At 36.4% G+C, this 14738-nt stretch overlaps 1 protein-coding gene across 6 annotated transcripts in view; it reads right to left on the bottom strand.

Moving 5' to 3' along the window:
• The window catches only part of LOC128867896 (NAD kinase), an 87717-nt gene that overhangs the window by 54834 nt on the left and 18145 nt on the right, over nucleotides 1-14738 (bottom strand). For 2 of the 6 annotated variants that reach the window (XM_054109481.1, XM_054109483.1), the window contains exon 1: nucleotides 3751-4298. The exons of 3 other annotated variants lie outside the window; for them this stretch is intronic. The gene's annotated coding sequence lies outside the window, so the exon portion shown is untranslated. Of the gene's footprint in view, nucleotides 1-3750; nucleotides 4299-14738 lie in introns of those variants that run through there. One more of the 6 variants, XM_054109482.1, reaches the window with a different exon arrangement.

Below are 14738 nucleotides of genomic sequence, written 5' to 3'. Positions count from 1 at the left end.
ACAGCGCCAATACCAGTGGAGCTTCAGGTGTTGGAACTCAATGGAATCAAAACATTAACAAAAAGCAAATTGGCACTCGATAGGAGAAGAATTAACTGCATTTTGATCAGAATAACAGCGGTTAGCCAAGTAATGAAAAAAGCAAAAACTTTGCCAACAAACATTTGTGTGAGTGAGTCTAAGAGCCAAAACAGCTGTGCTAAGTACATTGCTCTGTATTGGAAGATCGATACTTTGTATTTATTAATAATAAATAGTTTATCGAACACAGCTGCCAATGACCATTAGAGCGCATAGCGGGTAAGTATAGTCAGTTTTCGCGTTGATCCACCATAATATTGCGGCTGTTAAATTATGTCAACAAAAATGTATCTAACAAACTGTGAAGTATGAGTGCTTAACAATATTTATGGATGGTGAAAAAAAGTACGCCGGCTCGTATTTTTGGCGCTTGATGGCTAATAATAAACTATCATATACTAACAACAAGCGGAGGTGGGAAAATATAGAAAAAAAGAGAAAGCGATTTGAAGCATACAACGCAAAAGGGGTATAAAAAGTCGAAGTGATTACAAAAATTTGGTATCACAAATAATAAATAAATAAAAAATTTGGTATCACAAATAATAAATAACAAACTGAAATAAATAGTTTCAACAAGCACCTCAAATTTTTGTTTTGTTTTTTTTTATTTTGGAAACTTCAAAGTGATTACAAAAATTTGGTGTCACAATTTTTTTGCTGGTCAAATATTCTCAAATAATTTTTTTTAATTTCTAAAAACATTTAAAAGAATTCGAAGATTTTTAGTTTAGTTTATTTAGTAGCGAAAGTGTAAACGTTAAAGCGATTGGCAAATGTTCAAAATTAATATTTTTATTTTATTTATTATTATCCTGGCCAAAAAACGAAAACCCGAATATTTCAAACTAGGTTAAAATATAATACGAGCTGAAGAGAAATGATTCAAACGAAACCAACGAATTTTAGAAGAAAATATTGTAATAAGGAAAAACCTAAAACACATGAATATTCTTTAATCTTTATTCTTTTCCAAAAAAAAATATTTTTTAAGCTTTTTAAAAAAATTTAATATAAATAAAATTTAATTTAACTTGAAAAATTTAATTAAAAATTTAATTTAGTTAACAAATTTTTTTATTTATAATTTAAAAGCGAAAGCAAAATATCTTAAGTGCTTGGCTGTTTTCTGGTCAACCGTTGGAGTTAAAAACTTTGCATTCAATATTTTTTGGCGGGATTAAAGAGAAATGAAAAAATAAAACAAAAACAAAATCTTGTATTCTTTTCCAACATTCATATGAGAATTTTAAATTTTGCAAAGGAAAATTTGTGTGGATCCATGAAAAAAAGTGAAAAAATTAAAAAAATTAAAAAAATTTAAAAAAATAAAAAAGAAACTAAAAAAAAAATTAAAAAAATCATTTGAAAATTTTTGGGAAAACTTTTTAAATATTTTAAAGTTATATGAAAATTTTAATTTTATTTATTTAATAACGAAAACACCTAAGTATCAATCAGCTTTGCCAAAAATACGCGATCACTAGTTTTTTCTATTGAATCGCGTGGTTGAAAATTCTCCTTCAGAAACTGCTAAATATTTTTTAAACAAACCGAAAAAATTTTAAATACTTTTAAAATTCTATGACAGTATTTATAAATATTTTAAAAAATTAAAAAAAGAAAATTTACATAACTTGACATAAATTTTAATTACATAAACTAAATTTTAATTTACATAGATTTAATGAAGGACTGTGAATATTTATCAAACATATTTTAAACAAAGTTTTTAAAATCAAAAACCAACATTTGATTCCAAACAAGACATTAAGATTCCAAAACAAACAACAACAAACAAGACCACCAAAAACAAATAAAAAAATAAAAAAAATTGATAAAATTAAAACAAAAACGACAATAAAATTTAAAAAATGTATATATGTATTAAGAAATAAAAAATCAAATTAAAAAATAAAAAACAAATTAAAAATTAAAAACAAAACAAATTACGAAAAAAAATTAAAAAACCAAAAACACAAACTAAAAATTGAAAAAAACAATATTTTAAAAAAAGTCTTACATTTTAAACAAAATTACCCAATTTTTATTTATTTACATACATAATTGGCGCGTACACCCCTTTTGGGTGTTTGGCCGAGCTGCGTGTTGATGTTGTTCCACAAATGGAGGGACCTACAGTTTCAAGCCGACTCCGAACCGCAGATATTTGTGTGAGGAACTTTTTCATGACAAAAATACACTCGGAGGTTTGCCATTGCCTGCAAAGGGGCGACCGCTATTAGAAAAATGTTTTTCTTAATTTTGGTGTCTCACCGAGATTCGGGCCTACGTTCTTTCTGAGAATTCCGCATGGAAAAACCTGTCAAAACCTAGGCTACCTAACACTCCACCCTATTTGTCACTAATATTTTCAATTCCCACTGAACTACATATAGGCAGTGTGCGTAAAATAATTCTAGCACTAGGACTTACTGAAAAATTTTGACAATTTATTTGTCTCTTATTTAATTTTAGTAATTTTTTATGAAAATATAGTTTATTTACCCACAAAAAATATAAAAATCCAAGTCTCAAATTTTCTGCAAATTAAAAAAAAAATAAATTCAACACATTTTCATCAAAAATCAGTGAAAGGGAGCGCATGCCGTTTCATGATCCATTGAATTTTGGTATAATAAAGCACAAATTTCAAGTGGCTTAAAAATTAAGTTGATTTTTGACATTTTTCCTGCCGATGTTGTTGTATGTTTTCCTCCATATAAAAAAAAATCGAGCATTCGTTAAAGATTCAAATAAGTGTCAGTTTTCTTCCTTCTTTTCTCGAAACACGATTTTAAGGCCTTTCTCACTTTTTTAACAAAAAACGTTTTTGCTAAATTAATCTACCTTTGTGCAGTTTCGTTATTCTGCCGTGCCGGGCACTGTTAGAACCTAAAAAATACACACCTTGTAACTAAGCCTGAATGTGTCACAAGGTTTGTTAAAAACAAAAATCAGTCTCAAGCGTTGAAAAAATGCTGCTGTTAATTTTGTGCAACACTAAACTCACAAATATGTAAATAAACGAAAAGCCAAAAACATAAATAAAAACAAAAGAGAAAAACTTGCACGTCCATTGCGTTAATTACAAAACGATTAAGAGCGACAAAGAAGAAGTGGAAAAAGTATAACAAAAAAACAACCCACATAAGATGTTGAGGCAACAACACAAACGACACAGCAACCGTTCAGCAATAATCCACCAGCTATAAACTGGTGAATTTAATGAATTTTGCATTTAATGTTCCTACATTGGTAAGAATCAGCTGAAAAAGTTAACAATTACATAGTAAAGTGCGTTAATTGACACCAAAATGATTTTGCACACACAGCGCATGTTGGTTATCGCTGCGGCGACACGATCAATTCAACGTTTGTTGGTTTTTTTTTTTTGCTTTTTTGTTTCTGCTTTATCAACCAAATAACACTTTTTGTTTTGTTTTTGTAATTATTTGATAACATCTGTGGTGGTCCCACCGATTTGGAGTATTTTTGCGTGGATTACGTATGGGCTTTGCAACTATGGCAGTAGCATTTGTGCGCTTATGGATGTATCCACTCAACGGTTGAGGTATAACAAAAAAATATAAAAAGGAAAAAAACAAATTCACCGATTCCAAAAGAAACTGAAATACAAATTTCGTTACAAACTAACAACCAACGCACCAATTTTGTTGAGCGTTTTTTTAATTGGATCGAACAAGCAAATAAACGAATGCACGAACGATTAGCACTGCCAGGCGACGCGTCCGACCATTAATGCGACTGACGACAAGTGAACCGCTAAACTGCTCAAAAAGCACATAAAAGGCGTTCGAATGCGCTGAGGAAAAGCTAAACTGAACTCGACCAGTGCACGACAACGACGGCGACGAAATAAAAACCAAACAAAATCGCACACGTCCACGAAATGGAGTCGAATAGCGTGAGCAGACGTGGAGCGGCGTACGCGAATATGCGGCTGATGAGCTGCAGCGTAGCGAACGTAACAACAAGCACAAAACAAAACAAAAAAACAAGCAAACAACAACACCTCACTGACCGATTCACCGTCGATTGTAGCGACTATTGGCTTAGTAGTAGAGTCGCGATTTCAGTTTGTCGATTGTCGATTGCCGTTGACGACTCTGCTGGTGTCCACTGACTTTTCTATACGACGCTAACAACGCCTGCGACGACTGTTGTGCTGAGTGTCCGAATACCGACTGAATAAGAAATGGCTTGAAAATAAAAGTTTTGTATCAGGTGGTGAGCGGTTTTATGCACCTACCGCTACTACTCGTACTGCTGCCGCTTTTGTCATAGCTGTTTGCAACTATAGAGCTGCTAATCTGCCCAGTTCGATTATAATGCCGCTACGCGCCTCAATCAGCACACCGCGAAGCCTCCTCTACCATCTAGCCATCGATCAGGCTGGCACAGATACGAAGCACGGCATTTAAGCTCCACTTAGAGCAGCAGCAGCAAGTATCGTTGGCGTTTTGGCGGCTCCTTAAGCTTATAATGTCTATAAATGTCAATAAGTTTGCTGGCTTGAATGTTTGCGTGTGTTTTAGCACTCACGTGTGTCGATGACAACAAAACGGTGCGAGTGGGTAGCAAACAGCAGGCGAGTGCGAGTTCATATTCGCTTTTAGTCTTGTTTGCCTACTTATGACAATAATTGAATGTGGGCCAATGCTTAGCGTTTGCGAGTCCGCCTTTGCTGCAACTGAAACAGAAATTGGAGCGGTTGGGATTGAGATAGAAGAAGCTCCCTTTGCAACCGTGAACATCTGCTAATTCATATGCACCTGTTCACTCAGTCGAGTTTTCGGCTAAATTATCCAAGTTTTTTTTCATTCAATCTAAAAGATCTGAACCGAAAAATTCTGCTAATTTTTGTAGTTAATGTTGTCGTATGAGCCTTCTGCAACCAGCTTTACGCTTCGTTACAACAGGGGTGGAAACTGTTTAAGGCACTTATAAAGCTCCGATCCTAAATCTATTAGTGTATTAAAGACTTCTTGTGGCAGATGAGACAGTTGAGGGCATGTGAACATAAACGATGCATAGTGGGAGTTCGAAAGCGTGGTTCATTATCAGCTTTCTGCACAAATGATGTACAAGTACGACAAGGAGTAAGATAAGCCGGTATGCCGGGGAATGTTTATGCTGCTACAACAACAACATACATTTGATACATCTCTTCGCCTAGGTATTCAAGCGCATGGCACATAAGCATACCAGGAAAAACAAGAATTCATCATTTTGATTTACAATTAATGCTGCTTGCGAGTCTATGGTTCGAAGCACTTCACTTTTTAAGTAACGTACACTTTTTTTATCGCAGAGCTTGTGTCGTAGTTATAGAGTTGGGTGTACGAGAGGGAGCTTTCGTGCAGGTCAGTTCGCTCTTCAACTTTTTACACAGCTTTTCATCAACAAGCTCAAATATCTTGAAAATGTTGAATTTATTATATCTTAAGTTAAACTGATAAAGCTCTATCACTTTTTGATGGGAGGCTCATATTTTGCATACAATAGACTCAATGCAGTCAATGTCGAGCAAATCAATTTGATCAGGCGTTAGAGCTTAGCGCAAACTGCAAATTTTTCCTGCGTGCATAGCTTTAAATAACAAAAGCTCTGTTCTACGAACTAGATAAGGAACTGCATGGGTTCACAGACTTCTCGCATGCAATGGGAAATCAAGCATCCCACGTCAAATCCATGGATAAATTTATGTAATGAAATGGACCTTAAGATTACACTCAAATCAGCTTTCAGCAGCAGTCTAGTGGGGTGATCCCTGCGATAGCAACCCAACATAAATTGATTACGGAGCACATTAGACATATTTTGCTTTTTAACCCCTTGTCGTGCCATTTACCTCGACGAAACTCAGGCCCAAGTGTTACGCGTCAACGTGTGGTAAACAGATCAGAATAATATAAACTACTTTGCAATAGCAATTATGAGACTTGCTAACTCTGATGGCGTACAGATAGAAACTAACATTCAATAACGATTCAGGTTTGAGATGTTTATGTTTGATCCGACTATCTGTACACGACCTCAGCTCGTGATATTTACGTTTGGACCGACGATCTATTCACGAGCCTGGCTCATCATATTCATGTTTGGAGCAAAATGTTCATCACGAGTCAGACTCGTTAAAGCACGGCAAGGGGTTAACGTGACTTTTATGCCCCGCTGGGCGGTATTCAGGCGACATCCGAACACTTCCAGTGGCTCTCCTAAGCACGGAGTTCTGTTTGTTCTTGGCTTTGGCTACTGTTTTTACTTGTGTCTGGAGCCCAATCGCTTTGTATGTTGCTTATAGCGTTTCTTGCTCTTTGTATCAAGTAAATTGGCTTGCGATTTTAGAACTTTTTCCAAACTCTGTACTTTTTCATGATTAAAGCGAGACAGGAGTTAAGAAGAACAGCTCATCGAAGGTAACACAGTTTTGGTGCATTATCGAATAATGTTGTTGTGAATAAGGTAGGCATTGCCTTCGTGGGCTATAGTTTCAGGCTCCTGGCAGGGCGGAAATGAAAATGCTCAGTGAGGTAACCGCTTACTTTGGAACACAAATCATCAGTGTTATTGTCGGATGCCATTAGCGTACAGTCATCAGCATATGAGCGCCAGAAAAGACCCGCTGGTGGTTGTGAGAATTTCGAGATGTCGATGATATGTAATTGAACGCATAATATCTTAAGATATTAGATATTCATTCGCAGTAAAACGAAGTTATGTGTATTTTACTATCCGTTGTTCCAGGACGGATTTTTATAGCCACTCGACTTTAAAGCGTGTTGCTGAAACTCGTTCTTTGGAAATTCATGTATGCCATAACTTAATATCGCAGCAAATTTGATGAAGTTATGGGTATTTGAGCGTCCATTGCTCTAGGCTAGGGGTTTGTAGCGTTTTTCTGAAACTTTGAAACTTTTCCTGGACTAATCGAAATTGAAATTTCACTCAGCACCCACGTAATTCATGAGGTATTTCTGGGCCATATTTTAATTTTTTTTTTTTATATTTTTTCCCCCATTTTTTTATTTTTTTTATATTTTTTTCCTTTTTTTTACTGTTTTTATTTATTGTTTTTTAACTCTTTTTTTAATAATTGTTTATTTTTCAATAACAAATCAGCCGAGTTTGTTCAGCATTGTTTTTTATAATTATTTATCTTTCAATGACAAATTAGCAGATTTTCTCAACGAAAATCGTTTTTTTTTTCAAGTGCAAAAAATTTTTTCAAAATTAAAAAAAAAAAATCCTGCCAGCTATACCTCGAGAAACATCTACTTTAACAAATGCATTTTGATTTTTCTTTAATTTCAGATGATTCTGTTGCGAGTTATGATGTACACCGCAAAACAACTTTTCTTCAAGGCGCCTCCAGAGATTCACTGTCACTCGCTCATTTTTCAATATTTTTCAATCAACATTTGGGCAAATATTTTTTGTTTATGTTTAGATTTTATATAGGAATAAATGAACTTACACTCCCTATATCGCCAAAAAAATATGCCTTTCTAAAAGCATACTTTTTTCATCCAACGAATTAATCTTTCTTTCCATTATGGGGTTACATACATAGTATGTCGAAAGTATAGTATCTTGAGAATATACTGTGAAATTTTCATGCGGAAACTCCCAATATTATAGCTTCTACAGCCCATTGACGAGGTAGAGAGCGGTCCGCGCGCTCCTGTACTTCAAACTTTAAACTCGAAACTACTTTTTCCGGCACGGTCTGCATGATAACTCGTACAGTTTTTAAAATTTTTTGATGCGGTTTTTTCCTAAAATATTCGAAAGTGTTTTCTCTATAGAGTTGATTTTTGATATTTTTATTAAAAAAATTTATAAACAGAATTAAAGTTTAACATTTATGACCTAAAACGCATTCTTTTTTTAAATGCCGCAAATTGCAAAATTTTTCGAAATTCAAGAATCCGGATATAGTATGTCGCTATAACTACAACTTTATTTTATAAGAATTTTTTTACTTTCTACAGATCCATCAACATTTTAAGGAGAAATGCTGCAGACCGTGGAGCAATTTTTTTTTTTCATTGTACTCTGGGTCACGTGATTATTGTATACCAATTTTAGTAAAGAAATATTAAAATAAATTTTTTATCAAGTTTAAGCACTAATAAACAATGTATATAATTTTTTTATATTTATTTCTATTGTTATCCCTTCTAAGAAAAGTTTTTCTTTTAGCGCATTTTTGGCGCTGCTGGACGTATGTAACCCCTTAAAGAAACTTATTTGATTAGAGAACAAATATCAAATTTGTGTGAAATGAAATAAGAAATTTCAAGCCTGAGAAATCAAGTGAGGATTTAAGAATTAGATCTTTATTGAGAGAGGATGCATTTATTTATAGTTTTGAGAAAATATTTATAGTTTGAAATTGCAGTTTAATTTTGTCTTAAAGTTCTCTCAAATGTCTCATAAAATAATTTCTAAACTCAGTCTGTGTGAATGCTGTTGTCGTTTTTAAATAAAAAAAGGTTACATAAACATTCGTAAGATTGCGAAATTTGCATAAACTTAATAAACACCAATACAAACAACTGTAGCGATGTTGGTAACCACTTAACGTAATTGCGCTGCAACGATAGCAATAAAAAGAGTACGACATGTGCACGAGCGCATGATTTTGCGTAAGAACTCACGCGTACAGGGCACGCATGCGCAGAAGATGAGCAACCAGGCCTCGGGCGGACCAGCCGCCAATCGCCCGACGGGCACAAGCCACTAATTAAGCCAATATTGATGCTAATGGCGCGGCACTTATGCCACAAAAGTTGCGCTTTCATCATAAATGGTGTGTTTTTTTTTGTTTTTGTAATTTTTTATTAATAGTATGTATTTTTTACTAAACACATTTAAGTGTTAAGCAGTTAAGTGGTTGTTGTGAAAATAAAAATATTAAAAATAGAAATGTATGCTTATTGCTTGTGAAAAGAAAATAATAAAAACAGTAAGTGGTTACACTTACGAATGCCAAGCATTTGCATGCTGCTAGGCAACTAGCGGCCACTCAGTTAGTGATGGGATTGAAAGCTGATGCGAAGCGGCGAGGGCGAATTTCCAAGTAGTAAGACGAAGTGATGTGTCGCCTATGGTGCGCGGAGGCTGCTGAGCTGTCAATCACAAATGTACGAAAAACGGCTGTTGGGCGCTGCTGTGTGTGCGTGTGTGCGTGCTGGCTGATGCACGATATGCGACGAACACTCCAAATTGGTAGCCGAGTGGGTGGGTGGGTGGTTGTGGGGCGACAGCTGTTCAGGCTGTACACTTTACACTGCACAATTTAATTGAAGTGTTGATCTCACCAAGCAGAATATATGCCAACACCTAATGCGGGGTTAGCTTGGCGATGCCTGTTGACAGTAACGTTACACTAGTAGCATTCAAATGCAAACCACAAAAAGAGGAGGGGCAAGAAGAGCAACGGTACTAAATTGCGCTTCAACTTGTCTATAATGATCCACTGCTTTTAGCGCGAGCAGCTTGCAATTCCATCGAGACGTGATGCCTTCGCATCAATACAAGCAAAATGCGCCGACAGCAGCCACGATCACTGCATTTATCACTAACTGGCATTAGATAATTGGATTAAGGGATTATATACAGTTAAAAGACCGAATTTTCGAGAATTTTTTCTGAGAAAATTTTAACATTTATTAATCTAAAAATTTGTACACATATCTTATCTTTTAAATGTATTTTAAGACTTAGTATTAGTAAAAATATTTATTTGGTGACCACTATATCTCTGAACAGGATCCTCTGAAATTAGAAAACCAAACAGGTATCGTTAAAGTGATGTTAAATCTATGTTTTAATGTGATTAATCGAAGGAATAAGCAAAATAAATTTTTTTGACAAAATGGAGGTTTCTCAAAAAAAAAATCGATTTTTCACCAAAATTTCAGCCTTAAATTGTTTATAAAAAAAAATATTTATCGCTGGGAAAAAATCTTCGATTAATTACTAAAAAATAAATATATAAAATATATCTAAGAAGCTCGTGTAAAAATTTGAGACTGATCGATTTAGCCGTTTTCGAGTAATTTTGGTCACCGACTTTGAAAACACCATTTTGAGAAAAACGCGTTTAAAGTTTGTCTTGTACTTTTAAGCACTCTGAAGCGCCTTTTCAAATTTGCGTATAACTTCGAAAATATTCACCGGAACGATATTAAATTTTCGGTGTGTATTCTTAAATAAAAAAAACGATTTTTTGAAAATTCTAACTGTATACGAGGGGTGCCTTTTATATTTCGGGATTTGGCAACCCTGGTGTTGCAATCTGGCGACTGACAGCTGTATCGCAAAGTTTGACATTTTTTGGCTTTTACGTACTCAGAACGTTTTGAAATACCAGCGCTGTTTGTGTTGTTTACAGTAACTTAAAAGATTCATCTCGGTCCAAAAATGGAATTAAATCGTGAACATTTTCGTGCGATTATTTTTTACAACTTTCGACGTGGACTAACTCAGCAACATTGCATGGATGAACTTAATTCATTTTTTATCGATGAAGCTCCATCAAGGACCAGTGTTTATCGATGGTGTGGTGAATTCAATCGTGGTCGTAGTTCACTCCAAGACGAATTTCGTGTAGGTCATCCAAAATCAGTTGTTGTTCCGAAAACTATTGATGCTGTGCGCGAACTGATATTGCAAGATCGTCATGTGACCTATCGTGAGATTGAGACAATCTTAGGCATTAGTGGGACCAGCATACATTCAATATTGCATAAACATTTGACTGTCAAAAAAATTTGTTCGCGTTGGATCCCACACAATTTGTCAATCGCTCAAAAAAAGGCTCGTGTCGATTGGTCGAAGGAAATGCTCAAAAAATACGATCGTGGGGCTTCGAAACACGTCTATGACATCGTGACAGTTGATGAATCATGGATTTACGCGTATGAGCCCGAAAGTAAACAGCAGTCGACTGTATGGGTGTTTCAAGATGAGCCAAATCCGACAAAAGTTGTTCGCGCACGAAGCACTTCCCAGCAAATGGTCGCCTATTTTTTCGGAAAAACTGGGCATGTCGCAACCTTACCACTAGAATAACGCAGAACAGTAAATTCTGAGTGGTACACAACCATTTGTTTGCCAGTTGTCTTCCAAGAAATCAGGAAAACCAATCGCCAAAGACGGATCACTCTTCACCAGGGCAATGCGAGCCCTCACACATCGGCTCAAACAACTGCATTTTTGAGCACCCAAAACATCGAATTAATGGGTCATCCGCCGTATAATCCTGACTTGGCACCGAATGACTTCTTTTTATTCCCGTACGTAAAAAAGAAACTGAGAGGTCAACGTTTTTCGACACCTGAAGAAGCGGTTGCGGCATTCAGAATGCATGTTTTGGAGGTACCTTATTCAAAGTGGCAAAAGTGCTTCGACAATTGGTTCAAACGCATGCAAAAGTGTATAGATCTTCATGGAGAATATTCTGAAAAACAATAAAGTGATTTTCGATGATTAAAATTTGTTTTTGTTCTCTTATCCCAACATATAAAAGGCACCCCGAAAAAACGGGTAGCAAATAAATTGCCAATGATTAGGTTTGGCGCATGCACACTAGTAGGAAAGATTCTGAACGGTTAAACATTCCACGCGCAATCGTCTTAGAATGTTGGATAGTTGGCTGACAGCAAAGGCGCGCAATGAAAACGTGAAGCGCATGTCGCACTTTCATATCTATAAGCGATAATTAAAAAGCTTAACAGTAAGCACTAGCGCTAGTAAGCAGCAGCGCTGTTCGATTACTCAACACAAAGATGCGGCGATCGCGTAGGACTAGCGCTGCAGCGAACGAGCTCTCGACAATGATCGCCTGACTATGACAATTACTTGCGGAATTCAAAGTGCAGTGTTGCATGCACAATCAAGACGAGAATTATTTACAATCTGCTTTTGTTTTAACTATCATTTGTATTACACTCAACTTTGATGATTTCCATTTTTATTTTACTTATTTATTTTTTAGTTTATAGCTCCCCCTAGCAGATTAGCGCTTTGTTTTTGCAGTCAACTTTCACATATGCACACACACAGACGACATGCATATGCATGCCATGTACTTATGTAAATATTTTTTGATTGCAAAATTATAGATTTTTTACTTTTCAATATGCACACACCCATGTACATACGTACATATGTAAGTAATCGTAGCTATATACGATTTTTGTTCACAAAGGCAATACCGCGCGATCACGTTTGTCAGCGCTGAAGCGATGGCGAGTTTTGCACCGACAAGCGCTGTTGTTGTGAAATAAGAAAATAAATTGCTGCATACTTATTGACTTTTTGCGCTCTTTAATTCACATTTAATTTCATTACATTGTTTGATTTTTTCGTTTTCAAATAGGAGCATACATGCACACACACACACATATATATATATATGTATACACATTCTGCTACTGATAAGCAGCTTTGACTTTTAATATTCCTTGGTCATGTGTTGCTATTGCTTTATTATTGTTTTTGTTGTATTCAAATTCGCTACAATCGCTGTTGTTACTGCAAATATTATTTCACTCGCTTATTATTGATCCATATGTATGTATATGATTTATTGACCGTTGGCCGCCGCTAGCACCGACACCACACAAGAATGTGCTAGTTTTCACGCGTGCACTGTCTTCCGAAAAATAAGTGAATGCGGAAAACCTCTTGTAGCGCGTGAGTGCATTGAGTATTCATTAAAGGTGATGGCACTAGGCCAACAACAACGTTTTGTACTTTGGAATGTCAAGATGAAAGAAAAGGACCAACTGCGTTAAACACCCGACATGCATTTCAAGCTATTGGGTTGGGGAATAAGACTTTCATTTAAACAAAAAAAAAAACAATAATTAATGGACTATGAATAAGTTCGTGCGGTTTTTTTCGAAATTTGAAACTTTATTGACGTAAAATGGTTACAAATTTAATATTCAAAATATTGTCCATCGCTTACTACTACTTTTTCCCATCTTTCTGGCAATTCACGGATTCCCTTTGTGAAAAATTCGGTCGGTTTTGCCGCAATCCACGAATCGATCCATTTTTTGACTTCATCGTAATTACGGAAGTGCTGGTCAGCCAGGCCATGTTGCATCGATCGGAAGAGATAGTAATCGGATGGCGCAAGGTCTGGACTATACGGCGGGTGGGGTAGGACATCCCATTTGAGCGTTTCTAAGTATGTTTTGACCACTTGTGCAACATGTGGCCGAGCATTGTCATGTTGCAAAATAACTTTGTCGTGTCTATCGGCGTATTGCGGCCGTTTTTCTCGCAGTGCTCGGCTCAAACGCATCAATTGTCGTCGGTAGACATCCCCCGTAATCGTTTCATTCGGTTTCAGTAGCTCATAATACACAACACCCAGCTGGTCCCACCAGATACACAGCATAACCTTCAGGCCATGAATATTCTGCGCCGACGTCGATGTTGAAGCATGGCCAGGGTATCCATACGTTGCCCGACGTTTTGGATTGTCGTAATGGACCCACTTTTCATCGCCAGTCACAATTCGATGCAAAAAACCCTTTCTTTTGTGCCGTTGAAGCAGTTGTTCGCATGCCATAAAACGGCGTTCAACGTCTCTTGGCTTCAATTCATACGGCACCCAATGGCCTACCTTTCGGATCATTCCCATGGCTTTTAAACGTTTGGAAATGGTTGATTGATCAACTCCCAAAGTTTTTGCAACCTCTTCTTGCGTTTGAGCCGGATCTTGATCGAGCAATTCCTCCAATTCGGTATCCATGAACTTTGGCGGCGCACCCTCGCGTTCTTCGTCTTCCAAGCCAAAATCACCACTTTTAAAGCGTGCAAACCACTTCTGGCACGTTCGCTCAGATAGAGCATGCTCACCATAAACTTCCACCAAGATACGATGACTTTCGGCTGCTTTTTTCTTCATATTAAAATAATGAAGAAGAATTCCCCGCAAAAACACATTATTTGGCACGAAATTCGACATTTTCAAGTGTGGTAAAAATATTGTTGTTTACGCTTCAAATAAAAAACTTATACTGACGTTTGTGCCTTACGACAGTAGCTCTCCAATGAATGTTTGGAAATGTGGATCGATGGAATAATAATCAAGTTACGCCATCTGTTGTAAAACCGCACGAACTTATTCATAGTCCTATTATATCAATAAATTAATCAATTATATATTCGCCGTTGCTGTTTACAAACTCTTCCCACGTTTCGACTCATTTATTGATGCCGTTTCGCCAAAAACTGCCTGGTCTGGTGTCAGAAGTTGTTGAGCCAGTTTTTAAGGACCTCTTTGTTATCGAAAGTAACGCCCTTCATATGTTTTAAACGGGGAGCGGAAAAGGTGGTAATCGGTCGGTACGAGGTCCGAAGAAAACGATGGATGCTGAAGAACCTCCCATTCGAGCTTGTTGTTGTTGTAGCAGTAACTTTGCCCTGTCAGTTTAGTGTAAATCACCGGGCGCCTTCATCTAACTCATCTAACGGTAGGCCCAGGAAACTTGCTGTTTCGACAATTTGGGTCCAGAGGGAGAGGGGTGTTAGATGAGTGATTTTGATGGGGCATGTGAGAAGGTGGTTAGTGTCATGCGGGGTCTTCACATGCCGGACATATG

This window comes from Anastrepha ludens, chromosome 6, assembly GCF_028408465.1.
Source record: "Anastrepha ludens isolate Willacy chromosome 6, idAnaLude1.1, whole genome shotgun sequence".
In the NCBI taxonomy this organism is placed as follows: domain Eukaryota; kingdom Metazoa; phylum Arthropoda; class Insecta; order Diptera; family Tephritidae; genus Anastrepha; species Anastrepha ludens.
Note: the sequence above shows the minus strand (reverse complement) of the source record. Positions and strands in the feature narration are given on the sequence as shown.